Consider the following 10,426-nt stretch of genomic DNA (forward strand, 5'->3'; position numbering starts at 1 on the left):
GGCGCGATCCAGGACAACGGCGCACGCGCGTGATAATACGGGAGGGGGGCGGGGATACACACTAGACCGGGGAACAGGGCATGCGCTCTAGCGACTGGCGAGGAAGGGAGTTGCACAGTCGAAGCAGTGGCGCATGCGCCCTTAGCTGGGGAGGGAAGAGAAGTATCTGACGCGCCCACGAGTCAGGCGCGCGAGAGAAGCCGACGGCGGCTGAGCGCTGCGCTTCAGCCACATCCGGGTGCCGCGACACTGCGGGCGGGGCGGTTTCTACGCCTGCGCAGTGAAGGGCGAAATAAAAGGGGTGGAGTGGGAGGTGGGATTCTGTGCTCTTTGAGTTTTAGCGGGGGCGCTTTTTTGGGCGCTTCGCACTTGCCGTGCGGTCTGGTACGAGATGCGGTTCGGTCTCGGCACTGAGAGCTCCCGCTGCTGCTCGGGCCTGCGCAGGGCCCGCAGCCGAGCCTGCCTCAGTCCTTGCTGCACGGGGGCTCGTGCTCGTCACTGTCCCCGTCTCCTCTCCCCTAGTTCTTCCAGGCTTTCCCCCCTGCTCAGGAGTCTCCGCTTTTATTTTTAGTCCTGTGACCCTGGCTTGAATGGCACTCGGGGGTCTCACCGTCCTACCAATCTTTGGGCCTTTCCCCACTGTTCATATTAAAGCTGGATGGAAACTGGCTATAGGCGTGTGATACATCAAGCAGGAATTGTGTGGGCAGTTGGCTCTTTTTTTTATAGCTGGCTTGTAGTTTTTACTACGTGGGAATTATTTTGCATGTATGGCTGACCGTCTCTATTTATTGTGTGATTCAATTAATGGCATAATATATGTAATGTGTACCAGGGGCCTTTGGCCCCCAGGTTTGTTATCTGCTGCAGTTTCATCTTTTTTTTAGCTGTGTCTGCCTGGTGCTGATGCCTGTGGAGCAGTGGTAGACACACTCAGTTTTCATGAGGCTTCCTCATTGGTATCAGCTTTTGCAAGCTGTCAGCTGGTGTATTTTTACTGTGTTTAAGGTGTGCTAATTTTAATCTGAGCGTCCTATGGTGTTAACTAAATACCTAACAAAAATCTCACTACATCACAGCTACACAGTTGCCTTTATCGACCAGTTTCAGATTTTTACCAAGAAACCAAACTTGGTTAATTGCCAAGTAACAGCAGTCTTTATTTTGCATGTAGGTTAGTTGCCTTAACCTTTTATTCAGGTTAAGAGTGGTAGGAACAAACTCAGCTCCTTTTCTATCAATAAATAACATACTGTTTTTATTCCACTCCAAAACAGTGGGGCAGGTGGGATGAGGAAGGAGGATCACAACTGTTTCTTGCCTCTACCCTGTTTCTCTGAGCACATTGTATTGAAATGCTGCATGCAGAGAAAGGCAAAGAACAGCAGTGGCCTCTTGTGGCTGCAGGCTAGATGTGTGCTGAGAGCCATCAAGTAATGTTACCAATGTGTTGTACAATAAACTACAACCATTGGGTGTGCCAAATAGAAGACAGCTGTTCACAAGATCACAGTGAACCTTTAACATGGGCTGACACCAGTATTCCATCAGCTGCAACTCAAGTTGCACCCTGAGGAGTTAGCTTTTAAGTTTTGTACTTCCTACAATATTAACTTTTTTCATGTCATTCTTTTGATGAGTTTTTATCCCACAGAGGAACTGGAGCTCCTGACTTCCATTTTAGCTTTGCCACTGTCCTGCTGTGTTTTGCAAGAAGTCCAGAAAGTGTGCACATAGCACCTTCTCTCCATTTTCTGTGTTCAGAATAATGTATACTGACTTTAATAATAAGTACAACTGTACCTACTTGCTTTTCCATGAGCTTTGCAGAAACAACAGAGCTCTAGGAGCCAAAACTGGATTCTCTTCTGGCTCACACATCACCAGTAATGCTGTTAACTACATTCCACCTGCAGTATCTTTTTCTTTATTCATAGGAAGAGTACAAAAGGGAAGAGACCAGTTTTTATTTCAGCTACGAGAATGTGTATCACTGAAGAGAGAAATAAAACTCCAGTTCGGAGATGATTCTTTATGAGGTCACCAAGAAAAAAAATATGCATAAAACCCCATGTTTCTCATTTTGGCAGTCATTTTCCTGAATAGTAATGCCATTTATTTTCTCTGTACCTTCCTTCCTTGTACATAAAATGGATGTAATAAACCTTGCTCACTTGCCTTTTGTACCCCTGGATGAAAGTTGCAACATAAATACCCGCAATTATTTTTGGCCTTAGGCCAAGTAATACTTTTTTATTTATGTGTACATACTCTTTGAGATTTTAAATCCCTTTTTTTATATATATGACTTGTAAATAAACATAAAATTCACTACTATTTCTTGTTTGCCTGGTGTCTTAACTATTCTAATCCCAAGACATTGTACCTGTGTGAAAGACCAAGTTTTCAAATAAGCTGTGACTATCACAGTCAGAACACTAATAAGCCTTCTAGACACATTTGAGCTCAAGTAATATTTTTTTAAAACATCTAATGGACACTTGATGTTTCTGTTATTTCGTCCAAGCTTCCTAAAGTTGTGTACACGCATTCACTCTCCAATTGCCCTTTAAAGACTAGCAAGTATACATTCTCATTTACATAGATGTGTCAGGGTGCTTGGGGTCAGGCAGCCTCTGGAGCCACCAGCAGGTGGGGGTCAGGGCTAATTGTGGAGTCAGCTGACCCAGGGAGCTGGCAGGTGAGGCTAGGCCTGATGAAGAGACTCACCTGATTGGAGGAGGGCTGGGCTTAGGCAGGGCCACCTCCTCAGGCCCCTCCATAAATTGCTCCCTCTCTGGGCTCACCCAGAGCCTCCCGTAAATCCTACAGATACAAGCATGCTCTCCCTGTCCTTCATCTGGCCTCTGAACAGGCCCCCAATCTCACAGAAGTTGCCACCTTCCTGCTAGGTGGTATTCCTTCCCCAGCTCCTAAGGTGTTACTACCAGCCCTGCTCTCAGGGTCTGGACTTGCAGCTTGCCAAAACTTGTTAAGTGGCCCTCCAGCCGAAATAATTGCCTGCCTCTGCTTTACCCCCTGTCTAAATCCAGCCTTCCTCCAGTCAGGTAACTTCCTTCATCAGGCTCAGCCTCACTTGCCAGCTCCTTGGATCAGCTAAATCCACAGTTTTGGTAAGTATGCCACAGAGTCCAGAGCATGAGACAGTAGAAGTCTAATAATTAGCCAGTGCCACTGAATTCAGTTGCCATCAGGATGAAGCAACACTGAATTTGGTAGCACCTACCTGCAGTTCCTGCAGGGAATCCACAGTTCCTGAAGGCCAAACTCTCAACCAAGCACAGACCCCTAACTCCTGTCACTGACAGCTAATTTTACTTGGCACCTGGGACTTGCATGTCACATACCCTGGCTACCTGTGCTACTTATGCCTGCCACTGGTTAGCCACCACTAGCCTGTCCTTTCAGCACATGGTTAATGATTTTGTGAGCTCAAAGGAAGTGCAGAAAGGCTTCTACTGGTCAAGGGGTTGGGGAAGAACCCCTGCTTTTGCTGATTAGTTATTTAATGCTTGAAACGCGTCTTAGGTAAACCAAAATGTAAATTCCTTCTTCCTATATCCCAGCCTTTCCATTTAAGGCAAAACAAGAAAACACTTCTCCCCAGTGACAGTATTCTCAACTTTCACATCAAGTTGAAGCAGGGTTTACCTAAAACCTTTATACTCTTTACACTCAGATTTAAAATGAAAAGCATTTACCTTGGGGAGTGGGGTTCCAGTGAGGGAGAAAGAATTAAATTAGGATCCTTTCTTGTCTGTAATTCTCTCTCAGCAAAATAAATGTTTTCTATTTTCTGTCACTTTTATCTGTTTGTTGAACACGTAATATTAGAACTTGATATGACCACTTTCACTTTTCCACAAAGTCACACAAATAACACAGTTGTAACATTTTGTTTGTATGTTGCAGTATTCCTTGTCACAAGCATTAACGCCCAAAAGCTGTCCCTACCCCCTAAATCATTTGTTTGGCAGCATGAAAATTATGAGAAGGTTTGTTTGTTTTTTAAACAAACTTTTTGTATTTTTTCACTTGTCTTTTAGTTTTTACTTTTAATATGCCTTTAGGTTTTAGCATTTCAAACCTTCCTGTGTAACCGTAAGAACTAGAATTGTTTTTGTTTATTTTTAGTGAAAGTCAAAATGTTCATGTAATATAACTAACTCTAAGTTATCAGGCTTTAAGGGGAAAAAAATACCAAATACCCCAAGATTCCTGATGTTGTTGTGAGAATTGGGAACACTCGAATTATATATTTTTTCATGTAAGAGCATGTGGCGAAAGGAAAGATACATTGCCAGTTTGGCAGAGGTTTTGTCCTAGCATTAATTTGACTGTACTTTGTGTGGGGAAAGTACTTTGGTTTTCAATGCTGTCAAAAAGGAAATTCATTCAGTAAAACTCTTTTCCTGAAAATATAGTAGACTGGGGGAAAAAATCAATATTCAGTGTTCATTGTGCAAAAATGTTCCAAAAGTCATAGCCAAACAGGTGCATAAAATGTGTTAACTGCTTGAGTGACAGATTATTTCTACTTGGAGAGCAATACATTGGGCACATCATTTAAGCGTAATTTTTTTATGCTTTATTAATCAGGGTTTAATTCAAATTGGTGATCTAAAAGATAAAGTCAGCCTACTCTTTGACAATAAAATGAGCTCTCTGATTCCCTTCATTTCATGTTTAACAGCTGCAGATTTGTATACCAGTAGTAATTATGCTTCATTCATCCACTGCGGTTTTAAGACACAGCTTTACCTTTGAGGTAGCATGGAACTGCCGCTACAGGGCAAATTCTATTTTAAAGAGGCAAAATTCTTTGCTGGGCATGCATAGTGAATTTGACCACTTATATATTAAGACGTTTTGATATACTTCCCTCTGCATGCAGAGCCAACACACCTGGGAAATATATAGGAAGCGAAGGGTATTCTATACTGCAAGGGACACTTGGTGAGAGCAGGCTCTGCAATCCAGGGATGTAGTATCTCACTGCACTATCCACTGTCAGCATTTATGGTTATCAAGAAGCATTCTTCCTTGTTTCTTGAACTTTCCCGAATCTGACATGGAAATAGATATGATTGCAAATCCAGCCTATAAAAAAGTATGCTGCAGATGTGTATTAAACTATTTAGTTTCATTTAATTGGAAAGTCTTGGCAACAAACACACATAGCCTTGGAATTTAATTAATGCATCTTCTATTTTCTTTTTGAATTATTAGTTTTAAAAAAAGACAAGCCATAGTTTTTGACTATTGTATGCATCAAATATATACATTGTGTTTGTATTATTTGTAAAAACTACCCAATGGCCAGTCTGATGTACATCAAGAAAGATTTTAGCAGAAGAAAACCACCAAGGTATATGCTATAATTAAGTATACAGTAATTAACTGCTCATAACATGAAGAAAGTAATTCTGTTAGGCTTAGGCACCAGATGTGCAGGGGTATGCAATTGCAGTGGCAAAACAGTAGTGAAACAAATTTGTGCTGCTACTTTTTGCTGTAGTGCACGCCCCTGCTTGTGCGCTTTGGTGAGGGACAAATTGTCCCATTTTGAGCAAACTGCCCTTGCCAGCTCCTGCAGGAGCCAAGGCACAACTTCAGGAGTGGAGACACTGGCCAGTAGCCAGAGTCACCCTGGAGGACCAAGCTTCTGTGTCTTCTGATCCATGCTCCTGTTGTGCGTGCAGCACTTATTTTCCCAGCAGTTTTTTTCTTCCCCCCACCCCTTTTTTCTTTTTCTTTTGCTACCAGGACTTCCCAGTAGCAGATTTTGGCCCCACCACTGCAAATTTGCAGCACAGGGCACTCCCAACTGGAGTACTGCTGCCAGCTCTTGGCACCGCACTTCAACAAGGATGTGGTAAAGCTCGAGAGAGTCCAGAGAAGGCCCACCCGTATGATTAGAGACTTGCACAGCAAGCCATATGAGGAAAGGCTGAGGGATCTGGGACTATTCAGCCTGAAAAAGAAGGCTGAGAGGGGACTTGGTAGCAGCTTACCGCTACATCAGGGGAGTACATCAGGGGCTCGGTGAACAACTGTTCACCAGGGTGCCATTGGGGAAAACCAGGAGTAATGGCCACAAACTCCTGGAAAACCATTTCAGTCTCAACATTAGGAAAAACGTCTTCACAGTTAGGGTGTCCAGACTATGGAATAAGCTCCCTCTGGAGGCGGTGCAATCACCTACTGTGGAAATCCTCAAGAGGAGACTGGACAGTAATCTTGCTGGGGTCACCTGACCCCACCTGTCATAGTTTCATAGTAGCTAGGGTCAGGAGGGACCTGAACAGATCATCTAGCCTGACCCCCTGCCACAGGCAGGAATGAATGCTGGGTTCACAAGCCCCCAGACAGGTGATCATCCAACCTCCTCTTGAATTTGCCCAAGGTAGGGGCAAGGACCACTTTCCTGGGAAGTTCGTTCCAAATTTTGGCCACCCTAACCGTAAAATATTGCCTTCGGATCTCTAACCTAAACCTATTCCCCATCAGCTTATTACCATTGTTCCTTGTCACCCCAGGTACTGCTGGGGAGAAAAGGGCTCTACCTATTTGCTGTTGACCTCCCCTGATGAGTTTGTAGGCAGCCACCAGGTCCCCCCTCAGCCTCCTCTTGCTGAGGCTGAACAGGTTCAGGTCCCTCAGTCTCTCCCCATAGAGAGGGCCAGTCCTGTTGCCCTCTCACCAAGTGGGTGGCCCTCATCTGAACCCTCTCCAGGATGGCCACATCCCTTTTGAAGTGCGGCACCCAGTACTGGATGCAGTACTCCAACTGGGGCCTGACCAAAGTCGCATAGAGGGGGAGTATTACCTCTCTGGACTGGCATGAGATGCAACTTTAGATGCATGACAAGGTATGGCTGACCTTGTTGGCTACAGTTTGGCATTGGCAGCCCATGTTCATCTTGGAGTCAATAATGATTCCAAGATCCCTTTCTGCCTCTGTGGTTTCAAGAGGGGAACTCCCCAGCGTGTATGTATGCTGTGCATTCCTTCTCCCAAGGTGCAGCACCCTGCATTTGTCTACGTTGTCTATTCTCATTTGCCCACTTTTGTAGTCTGTCTAAATCTATTTGCAGCCTCTCTCTCCCTTCAAGTGTGTCCACCTTGCCCTCCATCTTAGTGTCATTAGCAAACTTGGACAGGGTGCTTTCTACCCCCTCATCCAAGTCACTGATGAAGATGTTAAATAGTGTGGGCCTGAAGACCAAGCCCTGGGGTACCCCACTGCTCACATCTCACTAGGTTGAGTACAACCCATCCACCACTACTCTCTGGGTGCTCCCCATCAGCCAATTTTTTACCCATCAAACTGTGTAGGCATCAGTGCCACAGTCACTTAATTTATTGATGAGGAAGGGGCAAGAGACAGTGTCTTAAAGTCTAGAAAGGCTACGTCCATGGCAACACCATCATCCAAGGATTTAGTCACCTGGTCATAAAAGGCAATCAGATTGGTCAGGCAGGACCTGCCTTTGATGAACCCATGCTGATTGCCCCGAGCATGATCTCCCCTGCAGGCCCCCCACAGATATGCTCCTTGATGATTCTCTCCAAGATCTTCCCGAGCACCAAGGTGAGGCTTACAGGCTTATGGTTACCTGGGTCCTCCCTCCTCCCTTTCTTGAAAATTGGGACCACATCAGCCAGTTTCCAATCCCCCAGCACCTGGCCAGATGACTACGAATGCTTATACAGCCGGGCCAAGGGCTCCGCGATGACCCCTGCCAGCTCCCTCAACACCCTTGGGTGGAGTGCATCTGGACCTGCAGATTTAAAAATGTCTAGCCCTTCCAGAAGATCCCTAACTACATCTGCGCTAACTGAAGGCCTGACAGAGCTATCCCCAAAACTGTCCCTACCTCTGGGAGGTGGGATGTCCCAGTCCCTGTTCAAGAAAACAGAGGCAAAGAAACTTAAAAATATCAGCTTTCTTGTCTGTCATTTTTCCTGCCTGGTACAGCAGGCTGGACTTGATGATCTTCTCAGGTTCCTTCCAGCTTTACAGTCTATGAATCTGTGAACATTCCTCATGTGCAGTTTGTGCTGCCACAAAGAAGTTTGTGGCACCACAAACTGCACATGCCTGCTTGTCTGGATGCAGCCTGTGTGTCAAAGTCTGTTAATTCCTCCCACCAGTCTGAATATTAGTCTATGATCATGAGGTAGTTTGTAGCAAAAAAGTGCATTCCTACTTTGCTCCCTGTTGGAGATGCTGTGTATTTTCATTGTCTCTTTTTACTGCTTTGCCTGTATTTCCCCATATGTATCACATCTGCTCACCAGGTTGCAAATATTTCTGGTCACGTTTGTTCAGCATACAGCATCTCTGGCTTTCTGAAGAAAGATTCCTATTCCTGTATGGCTCCAGTGTATTCTGAAAGAACTTTTATCTGGGTATTTTGATTTGGCTGCCTTTATTTTGTATGAGGCAATTTGTATGATTATCTCATCTCAATAATTCCAGTATTCTTGAGAAGTAGGTTAGTCTTCTTCCCTGGTATCTGTTCATTTTGACAAAATGACAGGTGTGAAAACCTGTAAATCATTGTACTGTATGGTTTGTTCATAGATCCTTTTCATCCACAGCCTTCAATCAGGCACAATGCTGTCTAGGTTGATGTGATATTTTCTATGTATTTCTCTGATTTCTGTGTTCCCAACAGATTGAAAATCCCAGATTTTTTGCTCCACTGCTATATTTTCATGCTGCCAAGATTAGAGGTTGACTGATATATCAGTCCATATCAGATTGGCAGTGATAAAAGGAAATTGACATTATCAGCAATTCACCTTTTTTGGCCAGTGTAGCTGATTATGTCACCAATAAACGGCACATGCATGTGCGCAGCCACAGCATGCACATGGCCAGGAATGAAGCTGGGCAGCTTGAAGACTAGCATCCCTTCAGTAAGTCTGGGGGGGGGAAGGTGGGGAGGGAAGGGGGGCAGATTGAGGGCCACATGGTGCCAGGGGGGAGTGGGGCTGAGGCAGGGACAAGCACTGCCCAGCCAGGGCAGAACAGGGTGCAGGATGAAGTCACAGGCAGCTTTTCTGGGAGCACAGGGGGGTGGGGGGCAGGGAGGCTCTCTGCTGCTGCACGCACACCCAGGGGAGGTATGGGGAGGCACATGCCTCCGGATTTGTGCATGGGGCAAGATTGGGCTGCCAGCTGTGGGCTTGAAGCCAGGGGCTGCACCAGCCTCTTCCTGGTGAAGGGGCTGGGCTAGGGCTGTGCTCAGGAAGGGCTGCAGCAGCACTGGGATGTTTGGCTATGATGAATTTTGGAGTAGCTGTAGCCTACACCGTAGCCCCCCCCTTTCAGCACTACTGCTGCCTGCCCCACCCCTGTCCACCCTGAGCGTAGCCTTGGCCCATCCACCACACTGAGAAAAGGCCAGCACAGTCCCTGGCCCTGAGCCCACATCAGGCAGCCCACCTTCGTTCTGTTTACAAATCTAGGGGGCACATGCCCCTCCCCCTGCTTCCTCCAGGGGTGTGCACAGCAGCAGGAATCACCCCCACACACTTCCCAGATGAGCTGCCTTCAGCTCCATTTTATTCCCCACACTGCTGTGGCTGAGCAGGCCACTCCCTCCCTCACCGTGGGGGCCTCGATCTGCCCCCTTCTGTGCCCCTCCCCCCACAGACTTACTGGCCAGACACTGCTCTACAAGCTGCTGGGCTGCATATTGGCTATTGGATCAGTATCAGTTGATATGATATGACTGGTTAATAATCGACCATTGGTATCAGCCAAAGAAGTCTTTATAGGTGCACCCATCGCCAAGATAAAGTTAACTATGCACTTCAGTCCCTTCGTAATGTACAATACTGTTACAGTGTTGCAGTTACAGTAGCCTGCACTGAAGGTATTTTCAGGTAGCTACCAGTGGCTTTCTAAGCCCCTCCTTCAGGTGTTACATTTGTTGCAGGTTATATGCAAGTTTTTCCCCAACAAATGATAACTAACAAGAAGTTAAACAAATTTGTCCCAAGGGAAAAAAAGCCAATTTGCCACAAATCAGTTGGCCCATGACAAAGTTGCTGTTTCAAACAGCAACTTTCTTGTCATGCTGCAACAGATTTAATTTCTGGGTAAGTCTCTACCCTCTATAATCCCAACAATGCTCTGCTCACTCATAGATTTCATAGATTTTGTAGACATTAGGGCTGGAAGGGACCTCGGAAGATCATTGAGTCCAGCCCCAAGCCCAAAGGACAGGAAGTCAGCTGGGGTCATAGGATCCCAGCAAGATAAGCATCCAGTTTGCTCTTGAAGGTGTTCAATGTAGGTGCTTGAACCATCTCCGATGGCAGGCTGTTCCAGACCTTGGGGGCTCGGACAGTAAAGAAATTCTTCCTTATGTCCAGCCTGAAATGGTCT

The 10,426-nt window shown here is 45.9% G+C and overlaps 1 long non-coding RNA gene across 1 annotated transcript in view; it reads left to right on the forward strand.

Annotated features, from left to right (window-relative positions):
• The first annotated feature begins 6 nt into the window (after nt 1–6).
• The window catches only part of LOC109316648, a 13,017-nt gene continuing 2,597 nt past the window's right edge, over nt 7–10,426 (forward strand). The window contains exons 1-2 of the long non-coding RNA XR_002102890.1: nt 7–1,716; nt 5,891–5,893. This is a non-coding gene — a long non-coding RNA (uncharacterized LOC109316648). The remainder of the gene's footprint in view (nt 1,717–5,890; nt 5,894–10,426) is intronic.

The sequence above is a fragment of the Crocodylus porosus genome, unplaced genomic scaffold (genome assembly GCF_001723895.1).
Source record: "Crocodylus porosus isolate Cpor-Errol unplaced genomic scaffold, CroPor_comp1, whole genome shotgun sequence".
Taxonomy (NCBI): Eukaryota; Metazoa; Chordata; order Crocodylia; family Crocodylidae; genus Crocodylus; species Crocodylus porosus.